Source organism: Marmota monax, unplaced genomic scaffold (assembly GCF_021218885.2).
Source record: "Marmota monax isolate L192 unplaced genomic scaffold, Marmota_monax_Labrador192_F-V1.1 WCK01_AAM20220418_F8-fsc00092, whole genome shotgun sequence".
NCBI classification, from domain to species: Eukaryota; Metazoa; Chordata; class Mammalia; order Rodentia; family Sciuridae; genus Marmota; species Marmota monax.
In genome coordinates this window covers 3465591-3481495 of record NW_026692583.1, presented here as the reverse complement: position 1 = coordinate 3481495, position 15905 = coordinate 3465591, and positions in this window count along the sequence as shown.

Below are 15905 nucleotides of genomic sequence, written 5' to 3'. Positions count from 1 at the left end.
ATTCTAAAATGACTTATTTAGGAGATATCCAAACACGGGAATGTTAGCTATACTTTGACACTTTACAATTAAGAAATAGATGTCAAAATGCTGAACATATCACGGTATTTATTCAAGAAACTCCTTTACCCATTGAGAAGAATGCCAAACAGTGCGTATACCAAGTTTATTAAATTTATATGACAAAGTGAAATAATCAAAGTGACAAGTTCAACACCTTCCTATGGCTTCCAGAAACAAGTGTATAAATATATAATTGGATCACTCAAACGTATATTACAGATATTTCCAATTTTTTTCTGCAAAGGATTGCATTAGCATCTGAGTGAAATTCTGGACTGCTTTTAATAATTGATGAAATACATCTCTTTTTAAAAAACACTATATTTTCCAAAACTTTCATCTTATGACTTCTAAATCAAGGACTTGTTTGTTTTGTTTTTGAAACCTTCTCTTTACTTCCAGCCATCTACTTTCTTTTCAATTCTTTTTTTTAAAGATAGAAAGAGGAGAGAGAGAGAGAGAGAGAGAGAGAGAGAGAGAGAGAGAGAGAGAGAGAGGAGAGAATTTTTTAATATTTATTTTTCAGTTTTTGGTGGACACAACATCTTTATTTTGTTTTTATGTGGTGCTGAGGATCCAATCCAGTGCCCCGCCCATGCGAGGGGAGCGCATTACCGCTTGAGCCACATCCCCAGCCCTCTTTTCAATTCTTTAATGTCTATGAATCACTTTGTCTTATATTCTTTTCTGAAATTTTAAGCCTAAAATTAAATTAGGCTTCATTTGGGCTGGATTAATGTTTCCATAAAGTGCCCTGCAGCCCGACCATTTTTTGTTCTTAAGATTATGTGATTTAAAAAAAAAAATTTTTTTTAAAGTTGTCAATGGACCTTTATTTTATTTATTGAAACATGGTGCTGAGAATCAAACCTGATCCCTCACACATACTAGGCAAGCACTCTGCCACTGAGCCACAACCCCAGCTCTGATTATGTAATTTTTAAGGTCCTCTTCAAGTCTACCTCCCCACGATTCCAACCATGCTATGACAAGAGTTGGGAAATAATCCCACTACCCTCTTTTGTCCAACTTCAAACTCTTAGTAGATGGCCCAAAAGTCATTTTATGACAGTCAACTTCTTACAAAGTCAAATGAAAATTGTATAAACTCAGATACATTTTGCAAATTTTAGGAACATTGTAACTTTTCAAGTAACAAATGACCCATTTCTGCCAGGCTCTTCTCATCTTTCAGATGAAAGCATTTTTTTCCTCCCCTCCTTTGCCCTGGCTTTTCTTAAGTTCCCTCCTTAGTATGGAAGGACATAAGGACTGGCTAAGACTTAGTTCCATTTTTTGCGCAAAGCCCCAGCATTTGTGTTGTGCACAAATGTTTGTGATTTAAAATGTCCATCTGTTACTCTAGGATTTTTGGCATTCACAATTCCTTGAGTCTGTGCCAACATTGGGAGGAATCAAGACAATACAGCTCTTTGGAGTTCTACACTTAGAAACTGCCACATCAGAGAAGCTTGAAAAGTCAGACTGGAAGAGTAGCTAGACAGAAAAAAAGCTAAGACCGACTTTACGAGGCAGTGTCAACTACTATTTTGCTCTTTGGTGTGGCTTGAGGTGAAATGATTGTTATTATTGTTGTTATAGGCATGATTTTTTTTTCTGGTACTGGGTATTGAAACTAGGGCATTGAGCTACATCCCCAACCCTTTGCAACTTTGATTTTGAGATAGGTTCTCACTGATTTGCCCAGGCTGGCCTCTAACTTGTAATCCTCCTGCCTCAGCCTCCTGAGTAGCTAGGATTACAGGTGTGCACCACTATACCACTATATGTGGCCACCTTTCTTTATTTATCATACCCAAATAGGTTATAAATAGAAAGGCAGAATCACCAAGCTTTGTAAAGGGATTGTTTAGAGCTACAGGGATATCAAGGCTGTGTGCTCTCAAAGGATTGGCCCTACCACTTGACTAAAGTATCTAGTTGATTTCCTGGAACGCCCAGAAGAAAATAACTCTTGACAACTCTATCTCTCTCACTTCTTGGGTGCCTCATTAACCAGGGACCATTCTTGTTCAAGTGTTTTCTGAAACATTATGGGGGCAGAAGGGCTATTTGCACAGAATTCACATTTTTGAAAGGTCTCAAATTTACATTTGACCTTTTCTCATACACACAGTTGTGGGCCTCCACTGACAGGATTGAAATAAGAATTCTTTGTTTTGCATATAATCTTACTTGCATCCTATTATCGGACTGAATTGCAGCTCAAATAAGATGGCTGGCTTTTTCTAAAAAAAAACATTTCTGTTTTTCATGTTTTCAGATGGAAACATTCCAATCACAATGAAAGATGTAGAAAAGAACACACTATACACGGATTATTCAGATCCTGACGTGGTGTCACTCTGGCCCTTGTTTCTTTTCAGTCAAGTTTATTGAGTGATAGTTTTTTTTTTTAATATTTATTTATTTATTTAGTTTTCGGCAGACACAACATCTTTGCTTGTATGTGGTGCTGAGGATCGAACCCGGGCCGCACACATGCCAGGCGAGCGTGCTACCGCTTGAGCCACATCCCCAGCCCTATTGAGGGATAGTTTAAATACAGTATAAAATTTTTGTGTATGGCTTTCTTTATATATATATATATATATATATATATATATATATTGTTTTAGGTGAACTCAATATTTTTATTTTGTTTTTATGTGGTGCTGAGAATCTAACCCAGTGCCTCATTCATGCTAGGTGAGCGTGCTACCACTTGAGCCACATCCCCAGCCCTATGGCTTTTCTTTTTCATCAAGGTGTAGATATTTTTAGTATATAGTTTTATGAGTTTTAACAAACACATGCAGTCATATAATCACAACTATGATCAAGATATAGAACAATTTTACCACTTCAAAATGTTCCCTCATGTCCCTTTACCATCAGCCTGTCCTGTAGCTGGGCACAATGGCATACATGAGTAGCCCCAACTATTCGGGAGTCTGAGGCCTGAGGATCCTAAGTTGAAGGCCAGCTTCAGCAACTTAGAGACCCTGTCTCCAACGAACAAACAAAAACATTTTTTCAAAAACCAACTAACTTGTTAGAATAATGAGTCTCTTCTGCTGTCCCAGGTCCTGATAACATTGATCCATTTTCTGTCTCTACAGTTTTCCGTTTTCCAGAATGTCACATTCATGGTATGTAGCTGTTGAGTTGAGCCTCACTTCTTTCACTTAGCCCTTGAGATTCATCGATGTCACATTTATCAACAGTACATTCCTTTTTACTATCATTGTGAAAAAACACAGCTGTAAATTTACCATCTTCACCATTATTAAGTATACAGCTCAGTAGTATTAAGTAGATTCACATTGTTGGGCAATATATGATTCTGACTATTTTAGATACTTCTGATAAGTGGAAGCAGCCAGTATTTATTCTTTTGTGACTGACTTATTTCATTAGCACAAGATCTGGTTTCCTTCTTTTTAAGGCTGTAGAACATTCCTCTGTGGGTGTAAAACAACCTTTTTTCTTTGTCCATTCATCTGTAAATGGACAGCTGGGCTGCTTCCACCATTGTAAATAATGCTTTGATGAATACGGGCCTCAAGTCTCTGCTTTGAATTCTTTTGGGCATCTAACCAGATGTGGTATTGGTGGATCATATGGTAATTCTATCCTAAATTTTTTGAGGAAGCGCTATAATGTTTTCCATGATGGCTGCACTATTTCACATTCCCACCAATGGTGCACGGGGTCCCAACTTCTCCCACACTTACAATTTTCTGATCTCTTGTTGATGGCCATCCCGACAGGTATGAAGTGATATCTCATTCTGGTTTTGATTTGCATTTTTTAATGTGCTTATTGGCCACTTGCATATCTTATTTGGAGATATGTCTATCCAAGCCCATTGCCCATTTCTTTTTTTTTTTTTTTTTTTTAGAATTTTAATATTTATTTTTTAGTTTTCGGCTGACACAACATCTTTGTTTGTATGTGGTGCTGAGGATCGAACCTGGGCCGCACGCATGCCCGGCAAGCGCGCTACCACTTGAGCCACATCCCCAGCCCCCCATTGCCCATTTCTAAACTGGGTTATCTGTTGTTGAATTGTGGAAGCTCCTTATATATTCTAGATATTATCTTCTTATCAAATATATGATTTGCACATATATTTTCCTTTTCTATGGGTTGCTCTTCAGTGTGTTGTTTCCTTTGATACACGGAGTTTTTTTTAAGTTTGATGAAGTTTGTATCATTTGTTGCTTGTGCTTGTAATGTTGTATCCATTGCCAAACCCAATGTCTTGAAGGTTTCCCCAGGTTTTCTTCTAGGAGTTTAGTAGTTTTAGGTCTTACATTGAGGACCTTGATCTCTTTCCCTGCCTTTGTTAGTGCTAGGGATCAAACCCAGGGCCTTGTGCATGCTGGGCAATGATGTACCATAGGTTTTAAATCTATTTTAATTTTTGCTCAGGCTCTAAGGTAAGAGTCCACTTTCATTTTTCTGCATGTTTTCCCGACATCATTTGTTGAAAAGACTGTCCCTTTTGTGTAGTCTTAGAACCCTTGTTGACAGTCATGTAGCCCTGTTTGCTGTTTTCTCCCAGTCTGATCCTTTTTTATTGCTGACAACTATTCCAAATATGGATGTACTGAGATTTGTTTATCCATTCTCCAGCTGAGGAATTTTGGTTCTCCCAGTTTGGGGTGGTTACAGATAAAGCCATTACACAGATTTTGTGTGAACACACATTTTCAGTTCCCTCAGGTATATCCCCAAGAGCAAGATTTCTGGATGGTATGTCCGTGTATGTTTAGAATTAAAAGAAACTGCCCAAGTCTTTTCCTGAATGACTTCTTTTTTTTTTTTTTTTTTTTTGGGCATTGGAGATTGAACCCAGGGGCGCTTAACTGCGGAGCCACACCCCCAGCCATTTTTATTTTTTATTTTGAGATGGGGTCTCGCTGAGTTGCTCATGAGGACTTGGTGGGACCACTGCTCTGTCCTCCCCCACCTCAGTTTCAGTTTCTGTGTTGTAAACTTGTTGTCCCCGTGTCCTTGGGGCCAGTTGTTGCCCTTTCGTCCTCCTCTTACTAGCAACCTGCTGGTGAATTCTTGCTGAGCCCTGAACCTGCATGGATTGGCCCTGTCTTGGGGGAAGGCATTTCTGCCACACCTTGTTTTAAAGCCTAAATCTATTGTGAATCCAAATTTGTTAGAAAGAAGGCAAAGAGTGAAAAAAGGCAAAAACAAGACAGGGTGACCATCTTTGGACATGGGTCAAAAACCTCAGCTTTTGAGGAAGCCTGTTCTCCAGACCCAAAAGTCAGGCCCCGTGGTCAGATACATTTACTTATCTTTATATATTTCCTTTAATCTTTTTAATGTTTATTTTTTAGCTTCAGGTGGACACAATATCTTCATCTCTATTTCTATGTGGTGTTGAGGATTGAACCCAGTGCTTCATGCATGCTAGGCAAGCACTCTACCACTGAGCCACAGCCCCAGCCCTGGTCTGATATATTTATGAAGACAATTAGAAATTTGGAATTGCTGGGTGTGGTGGCATACCCTTGTAATCCCATTGGCTCAGGAGACTGAGACAGGAGGATCTCTAGTTCAAAGCCAGCCTCAGCAACTTAGTGAGGTGCTAAGTAACTCAGTGAGATCCTGTCTCTAAATAAAATACAAAATAGGGCTGGGGATGTGGCTTAGGGGTTGAGTGCCCCTGAGTTCAATCTCTGGTACCAAAATAAAAAGAAAAGAAAGGGGGAAAAAAAAGAAATTTGGACTGTTGTGGCCACTTCAGAATTATTGTGATCATAGTTATGAGAAATCTGAATGGAACAAACCCTAATTCCAAACCTCCAAAGTCTCCAAGTCCCTACCTTATTGTCAACTTATGAGAGGATAAAAAGATGATCTGAGGGGCTGAGGATGTGGCTCAAGCGGTAGCGCGCTTGCCTGGCATGCGTGCGGCCGGGGTTCGATCCTCAGCACCACAAACAAACAAAGATGTTGTGTCCACCGAAAACTAAAAAATAAATATTAAAAAATTCTCTAAAAAAAAAAAAAAAAGATGATCTGATGAGAGAAGAGGAGGCTTAGATAGGTCTGTTCAGACAAAGACTCAAATTGCTGCTTCTTTTATGTGGACGTCATTTGTAATCCCTCAAAGGGAATGAGGAGCTCCTCTCCCACCGGACCCCAGCCACAGGCTCTACTGCAGAAGTCAGAGGCCCACTACATGGGGACAAAGCATCTGCCACCTGTCCCCTCCAGGTGTGATCTACCCGGGAGAGTCCTTCTAAAATGTTATCTATAACACACCAGAAACTGGTAATTGTAAGTTTCTGGGGAGGAAAAGGGCATCATTCTTTATTATGGGGGTATTACTTGTCAATTGAAAACTAGTTAATTTTAAAATTAAATAAGCACAGCGATAAAATGAAATTTAAGAACCATCTTCCCTCCCTTGTAGGGTAGCACTCCCAGTTACGTTAAGGGCAACAGTTGAAAATAGGGCAACCCCTCACCCCCATCTTGTCCAACATCATCTGCTTAAAATTAGGTTAAAAGCAAAAATGTAGAACAAAAACTTGTGAATTATTTTCAAGTCTTTCTAAAAAATTAGACTCAACTACTATAGTACTCTACAGCTGCTCAGTAAGACAGTGTTTGCTTTGAAGACTTAGTGAAAATATAGCTATTAAAGCTTTTTAAGCAGAAGGCACAGAAGGAGACCAGCTGGCTGCCCAGGTAACATCTCTTGGCTGAATGATTTTCTTTGCTGATCACCATGATTGGTCTGGCCCTCAGTTTTGAAGTTACAGAAATAAAACCTTTCTAGGACAGCCCAAGATATTGGGTCATGGTAAGGAGACCTTCCAGAAACCAGAGGAGAGATGCCCATTTATTGCTGCTACTTGTCTTTCAAATCTCACCTCCTCCATCACCCACCAAGGAGGCAGAACTTCATCAGCTCTGGAATAAGACCATCTGGGTTAATCCTGTTCTATCCCTTATCAGCTGAGTGACCTTGAGCAAGCTACTTAACTTCTCTGAATCTCAATCCCTCATCTGAAAAATAGAGAATATGCCTACACGGAGAGTAGCTGGAAGAGTTAGATTCAGGTACACAAACACTTAGCTTAGGGCCTGGCAGCATGTATCTGCTTTATAAATAGTGGATTGAAAGTGTCCCTCCCATACACCACCTCGCACACTGACTTTGTCTTTGTATTCCCAACTTCAAATAAATGACCGACACCAAAAGAGCACTCAAAGCTGGAGTTATTACAACTTCTCTAAGCTTCACTTCTACGTCTTGATTTCTTCTTGGGATGTTAGTGGGTGTGATTGATGATCATCGTCTATACCAACGGTGTCCAATAGAAATATAATACAAAACTCAAATGAGAGGCACTTAAGTTTAAGTTGTCTAGTGCTGCATTTTTTAAATTTTTAAATATTTATTTATTTATTTCTGCTAATGCTGTATTTTAAAATGTAAAAAGAAACCCAGAAGTTATTATTATTTTTTTTTTTGAAACAGGATCTTGCTATGTTGCTCAGGCTGGTCTAAAATTGTGAGTTCAACCAATCCTCCTGCGTTGGCCTCCCAAGTAGCTAGGATTACAGGTGTGCACCACTGTGACCAGCTTTAATTTAAATAATGTATTTTATTTAACCCAATAAATGCAAAATGTTATCAGTTTGACATGAAATCAAAATTTTGAAATTATTATTTGCCAGGTTTCAGAATAATGAGTTAATTCCTTTGTATCCTCCAAAGATGATCAACAAGTTGAGTTTTTAAAGCATTATGAATATATTGATTTAAATGTATTTGATCTTGATCTTTATTGATGTTCATCTTGTCCCGTGTTTGGCTGTGGGAGCCTTTTCAGATTGAGACTTTATATGTGTATGGTTCTGGGGATTGAACCCAGGGACACTTGACCTCTGAGTCACATTCCATTCCAAGTCCCTTATTATTAATTTTTTTTTTTTTAGTGCTAGGGATTGAACCTGGGACCTTGTGCATACTAGGCAAGAGTTCTACCAATAACTCATATCCTCAGCACCCCCAGTCCTTTATTTAAAAAAATATATATAGTTATAAATGCACAGAATGCCTTTACTTGTTTATTTTTATGTAGCACTAAGGATTGAACCCAGTTCCTCACACATGCTAGGCAAGCTCTCTGATACTGAGCGAGAGCCCCAGCCCCAGTCCTTTATTTTTTATTTTGAGACAGAGTCTCATTATGATGACCAAACTGGCCTAGAACTTCCCATCTTCTTGTCTTAGCCTCCTGAGTTGCTGAGATTACAGGCATGTGCCACCACGCCCAACTGCTTGAGATCTTTTAACATCACCCTAATAGGTTTTAAAATAGGTTTTTTTCATACTTTCTGGTATGAAAAAAAAATTCTGTGATATTCTTGTACTTTTAGACCTGGAATCAACCACTTCTCCTAGGAGTCCTGCTTTCTTCTACTCAGAAATGATAGTTAGAGACCACAATTTGGGCACAACAGAAAATCTATGCTCCTAAATTGCAGAGTTTCCAGATAAAATACAGATGTCCAGCTAAAGCTGCATTTCAGATCAACAATAAATATCCTCAGTGTAAACATGTCCCAAACACCACATAGGGCATACTTAAATACCTAAAAATCATGTTTAACTGGTTCCCTTTTTTTATTTGCTAAATCTCACAATTTTATGTTATTTATAGGTTATTTCAGTGGATACAACTAATAAATACATATTCTTTCAAGATAAAATCCATCAGATTGATATTCCTTTTCCTTTTTCCTGTTTCGGTGATGGAGATTGAACCCAGGGGCACTTTACCACTGAGCTACATCCCCAGCCTTTTTAATTTTTTTGTTTTGAGATAGGGTCTTGCTAAGTTGCCCAGGCTGGCCTTGAACTTGGGTCCCTTCCATCTAAGCCACCCCAGTAGCTGGGATTACAGGTGTGCACACTGTGCCAGGCCCATCGTACCGATGTTTCTACCTAAAATCAACACTGCAGGGGTTTTCCTTAACCAAGCGGATCTCACCCGTGTGCCTCTTCTTTGCCATGCCATAAAGCTAGGTTCTTAGCAAAGCCAACAAAATTTGTTATTTTATCCCAAAATACACATTTATCATAGTGCTATAGTACAATGTCAATAACAGAATAACAATATTAGTACTACCACCAGTCATATGATGGTTAAAAACAGGTTAAGCCACATGCAGTGGTGCACACCTGTAATTCTACCTGCTCGGGAGGCTGAGGCTGGAGGATCTCAAGTTTAAAGCCAGCCTCAGCCAATTAGTGAGGCCCTCAGCAATTCAGTGAGACCCTGCCTCTTATTTAAAAAAAAAATGGGGGCACTGGGGATATGATTCAGTGGTTAAGCAACCCTGGGTTCAATCCCCAGATACCAAAAAACAAAAACAAAACAAAACAAAAAGGGTAAGATTATTATAGCTACACACTTTTTGTTTGATCCCTGTTTTTAGGATGTTGCTCACCTCCACTCATTTCTCTTACTGCTGTCTTTGAACCCAGGACTTACCTAGTTCAAGCTCTCCAGAGAATAGATACCTGTATTCTCAGTGATTTGGGAGAGGGAGTCACAAGGGGATGGGGGCCGGGGGTAATCTGAGGCCTAACAGTTTCCCAGATTTTATTTATGTTCATTAAGTGCTATTTTTGGTTCCACCTGTCACCCCAGGTACCTGGGATCTTCAATTCCTGAGCGATTCTGGGATTACAGGGGTGCCTGCTGCAGAATGTGTATGTGAGCAAGCAAGACTTGACACTAGGTACTTAATAAGCCCTCAAAAATAATTTAAAATGTTACTGGAGGAAGGGTGAAGAGCTCCATAACTTAGAAGGACAAGAAAAGGTGCATGAATCCATGTAAAGCTAAAAAAGAAAAATTCTGTGCTAATCTTGGCCTTGCGTTTGTTGGGGTTAGCAGTTCCGAATCTTGTAGTTCCACCTTATACCTGCAGGTGGCAGCCTTTGTCACCAAAACTTGGTTCCTCTCCTAGGACTGACCCTGAGAGAAAAACTCTTTGTTCACTGGCTGCATTTCACTCACCAAATATTTACTGAGCAACTATTATGTGCCAGGAACTTGGGAAACACCGGTCATCAGCAGACACGCAGAACTTACCGTTGGCAACGGCTCTAGAATTTCAGAGAAGCTGCGGGCTTTCCCCAAAAAAAACCTTCCCCATAAGTGTGTTTTTATGAAGCAGAGCCCTGAGGTCTAACAGTTTCCCAGATTTTATTTATGTTCAATTAAGTGCTATTTTTGGTTCCACCTCTCAATGGAGTCCTCACTCACAGTGAGTTTGCAAAAACAATGCTGACATCACTTACTGCCGATTTTTTTTTTTTTTTTTAAAGGCCTACTTGTACTTAAAGAGAAGTTCATAAGCTTTTTCATAAGCTCCACCCTCAGAGAAAAGGTTTGGGATGGTGAGGGCCATTGAGATTGTCACCGATGCAGAAAGGGAGTGGGGGAGTGCGGGGGTGGAGGGAGGATTTAGGAATTATGGGCCAGAGATAACACTCTCAAAATGCTGCCAAATTTTTAAGCCAAACATCTCCTTTTTAGGAAGAATTATCCTAAATTTGGAAATAAAACCAGGAGCAGGGCAGCATAGTTCTTTCAACATCATCTAGAACATCGTTTTAAAAGCTCACCCCAAATTGTTTAATTCTGTAGCAGGAGTCTGCAAACTTTTTCTGTGAAAGTCTAGAGAATAAACATTTTAGGCTTTGCAGACAATATGCAGCTCAACTCTGCGATTCTAGAACTCAGTGACTGTAGAGCAAAGGCAGCTTTATATGGTCAACAAATGGATATAGCTGTGTTCTAATAAAACTTTATTAAAAATACAAATGGCAGGGCTGAATTGGGCCCACCAGCCACATATCTGGACAAAGACATATACCTGTGTTTGCCATGCTATTTTCTACTGATTAGCAACTCAGATTCTTGTCCAGTAGCGTTTTAAATTATTTCTCTTCAAAACAAAACAACAACAACAAAAGAATCCAGTAGATTTATAGTTTTTATTACCAGTTCTGTATCTCATTGAGTTACTAGTTCCTCAGAATGCTTTCTGAACCAACTTCACTATCTTACTGTTTGTTCTTTGACAAGCTGAATAACTCTTTGACCTGCCTTCATTCTATATTTGGATGAATCATGTTTTAATTTCCAACATCCTGGGCTGTTCCACTTTGTGGAAGCTTTATGTTATACTTTTGTTGTTATAGTTTATGATCCCTTTTGTTGTTCCCTAGTAATTCGCAGTAAAACTATTAACTAACAAAGAGCTCTGTGTTCTGGAAAGTGGAAAAGAAAGGGGGAATTAGGAACTGCTTCCCACTCTATTGTCACAATCAAAGGACAGAAATAGAGAAACCCTCCGTAGTGGGGACAGAGTTTTTTTGTGCCTTGGCAGGGAATAAAAAGAAAACCCCATATGATTTCTCCCTACATTCCTTTCCTCTCCGCCCCAAATAAGGCATAATTCTTTATATCTCCAAAAATGGCCTATGGAAGGCGGCATTCTGTTTTATCCAATCTCAGATTTAATCTCTAGGATTTCACTTCCGCATCGAAGTCCTGAATTCTTGGCCTCTTGAAATCCAAAGCAAGTCCCACACAGAGCTCTTAAGTTTTGGGCGCACTGAGCAAATACATGTTCGTGTCTTTGTTTATATGGAACAGACTTTTCTTTTTACTTTAATTATATCTTTCCTCTGATAAAGCACTCTAATGGCTTTCCATTGCCTTAGCATAAAACTCCAAACCCTCACCATCACCTCCAGGACCCTACGTGATCTGCTTTTGTATCTTCTTAACCTCAGCACCTACCTCCTCCTCCTTCCCTACCTGCTTGAGCCATACTGGTCTTTTTCTTGCTTCTTGACCAAGCCAAACTTATTCCTTCCCCAGGACATCTACAGCAGCTATTGCCTTCATCTGGAATGTTCTTCCTCTAGAACTTTGAATGTCTGGCTGTTCTCAAATTTTCATGTAAATCTCAGTTCAAAAGACACCTTTTCAGAGGGCTTCACCTCAACCCCACCGCCCTATCTAATTTAGCCTTCCCATTCTGTCATCTCCCTGATTGCTAGTGAGACTGGCTTTCTTTTCATGTTTACCAGCTAGTACAGTTTTCTGTTCTGAATTGCTTCTGCTAGGCATTTAAAAATGTCTTTCTACTAAGTTGTTACTTTTTTTCTTTCTTCTTCTTCTTCTTTCTGGTATTGGTGATTGTAGTATGGCTTGACTGCATTTGCCCCATCCTTTTCCCTGTCAACGGATGCTCAGATCATATGCACTTTTTGGCTAGTGTGCACCATGCTGCTATTAGCATGGGTGTGCAGTTATCTGTTGGAGCCCCTGCTTTCAGTTCCTTGGGGTGCACACCCAGAAGTGGAATTACTGGGTCACACAGTAATTCAGTGTTTTTTTCATGGAAACACCATCCTGTTTTCCATGGCAACAGTACCATTTTATATCCCACCAACAGAGCACAAGCCTCCCAACGTTTCTGAATCCTTATCAGCACTTATTTTCTGTTTTTTGACAGCAGTCTTCCTAATAGGAGTGAGGTAGGAGCTCATCGTGATTTTAATTTACAGTTCCCAGGTGACTAGTGATGCTGAGCATTTTTTATTGGCCATTTGTTCGTTCATCTTGTTTGGAAAAATGTCTATTCAAGTTCTTTACCCACTTTTTAATTGGTGTTTCTTTCTTTCTTTTTCTTTTTTTTTTTTTTGTACCAGAACTCAAGGGCACTTGACCACTGAACCACATCCCCAGCCCTATTTTGTATTTTATTTAGAGACAGGGTCTCACTGAGTTGCTTAGCGTTCAGGATCCTCCTGCCTCAGCCTCCCCAGACACTGGGATTACAGGCATAAGCCACGGTGCCCGGCTGGTGTTTCTTTTTCTTTTTTTTTCTTTTTCTTTTTTTGCTGTGTTTGTTGATTTGCAGGAGTTCCTTATATATTCAGGATATCAACCCCTATCAGATACATAATCTGCAAACATCTCTCCAGTTCTGTGGGTTGCCTTTCTCACTCTATTCTATCCTTTGATGTGCAGAGAAGTGTTAAATTTTGATGTTATCCAATTTATCTACTTTTCCTTTTGTTACCTGTGCTTTTGGCATCACATCAAGAAATCATGGCCAAATGTAATGCCAACGAAGCTTCCCCCTGTTTTCTCCTAAGAGCTTCATAATTTTAGCTCTTACAAGAGGCCTTTGATCTTTTTTTGATAAACTTATTTTAATATTGTAAATTACTTTGGTCACAACTTCCCTTAGCAGTTTGTGCACTTTTTCAAAATTATTGAAGCCATTACTTCTCATCCCTATAGTCTCTTTTTTTTTTTCTCAAAGTCTTAACAATTTGCTCTTCACTCCTCAAATTTACTCTTTCTTCCTTTATTTTTTGGAATTTAACTTTTGTATATGGTATAAGTTAGGGATCTGATTTAAAGTCCCCTCCCCTAGAGGGATCACCAATCTTATCACACTGTTTGAAAATAATTAACTTTCCCACTAATTTATAATATCACCTCAGCTTCCTCTCAGGTTTCTATACGATCATGGATCTTTTCTTTCTACCTCACTGAGACTTCAAAAACTCATTTCCCTTTCCAATCAGTCTGGTCTATCTACCGAGATCACAGTTTTGTTTTGTTGGGTTTTTAAAAATATCTTTATTTTTCATTTATTTATTTTTATGTGGTGCTCAGGATCAAACCCAGTACCTCACATGTATGAGGCAAGTGCTCTGCCCCTGAGCCACAACCCCAGCCCCAAGAGACCACTGTTTAAACTTAAAAAAAAAAAAAAAATCTGCCTTCTTCCAGTTGATAGAGCCAATCTTCCTTTATTTGTCTTTCACTCTTCTTCAAGTTTTGTCCTGGTAATATGACAGAAGCATATTTTCAAAAGCAACCCAGGTCCTCTTTGATTTCCTGAGCAAACCTGTTTCCCCCAGATACAAGCTCTTAAGCATAAGTCTCATGAACTGTCCTCTCAGCTGTCATTCATTTCCTCTACCTCCACCCACAAAAAAGCATATTTTCTACCTAAGGGCTCTGTTTTCTCTCCGTCCCCTCACTCATTAATAAAATATACTCCCATTCTATGGGTGAAGTCAGAGTCTAGTTTTCTCAAACTCAAGGTGATCAGGTTGTTGCATAACCAATAAACAAATCAGACTCAACCTGCCCAGCTGAATGATTTACGAAGAGGTATCACGGGAAGCAAAAGCCTCCTAGAGGCTAACCGTTTTTTCAACAGAGCCTAACCGTTTGTCAGCTGAAGCTCTGCCTGCTTTAAGGTAAGCCTTCTCTGGGAAAGAAAGGCTTTTTCCCCAGTGATCTAATCCCTGTTCCAGCTGCCTGCTGAGGTCAAAGCTGTGCTCACAGCGGTTAGGTCAAGGCCAGCCCCAGAGGCCCTTGTACTCAGGCATTTGCCAGTTAAAATCCTGCTGAACAACTCTGGTTATCACAAACCACCCAGGTCAAGAATCCACTTGACCCACAATTACTTTTAAGCCCAGAGCCCCGTCTGCACCAGAAATTGGATCTCTACCTGTTATTTTAGCCCACCCAAATGTCAGCCCTTGTATCTGCCTCTCAAAATTTTCTGAGGAGAAAATTTAAATGAACATTTTGGAGTTTGGTGGGATGATCATTAATTATACTTGTCCACTAAGAAGCAGATGCATGAATCCAGAAACCAGAGCTCCAAAGAATTAGCATTAGAGACCGTGGCTTAGTTGTACACATATCTCCCTCTGGATCAAGTTCATTTACCCAGTCGCAGGCTGTTTTTACTGCAAGCCTTTTCCATAGGGACAGGCTCCCATGGTGGAGGAGGAGATCATGAGTGTCCAAGGGTCAGGCTACAGCAAAAAGAAAAAGGAGAAAGAGAGAGACATCAGGCTGAGCATCTTCTCCCAAGCCCACCAGCCAATCACTCCTCATTTTATGGAGAGACAAAAGAAAGAGGTCAGAAATTCCCTTCAGTGGTTTTTCTGTTGAAAAGTGAAAGTTCCTTCTCCTCTACGTAAATTAGAAGAGAATAAGCTCCCTTCTAATAGTTGCCTTTGGTTTGGGAACTTATTCTTGGTTCAATAATGGTAGCCATGGTACCTAGGTCACATGATGTGTTTGTCAGGATTCGTCGCTTTGCAAGCCAAAACAGAAGAGGCTTAAGCACAATAGGGAACTCATATGATTCAGAGACTGATCTTTGCTCAGGCAAAGCTGAATATAGGGGTTTGAATGGTGTCACCAGGCCTCTGCGTCTTACCATCTCTAGACTCTTCTGCTCTCCATATTGACTGTTTTCTGGTAGATTCTTACCAAGAAATAGCAAAGACCACCAGCAGGGGTCCCAAGCTTGCATTCTACCAATCTTAGGAACCCTGGTGAGAATTTCTCCTTCCTAATACTTTCAGCAAAATCTCATAGCCAGGAGTGGCACCCGCCTGTAATCCCAGACACTTGGGAGGCTGAGGCCAGTGGCTGAGGATCTACTTCAGAGATAGAGAAAAAAAAAAAAATCTTATACTTGGGTTTTATTGGTCTGTCTTGGGTCATGTGCTTTCTCTCTGGGCCAATCACTATGACCAGGAGAATCAGATGCAATTGACCAGGCTAGGGTCAGGGGTCCACCACTCTTGGTGCCTTAGCCCAGTTCCACCCAAACCTTGTGTTTTGGGGAAGGGTAGATTATGTCTTCAAGGAAAATCAAAATATTATAATCAGAGATTCAGGGGAGTGAATTCTGGGTGGAGAAAATATGAACATCACACAAGA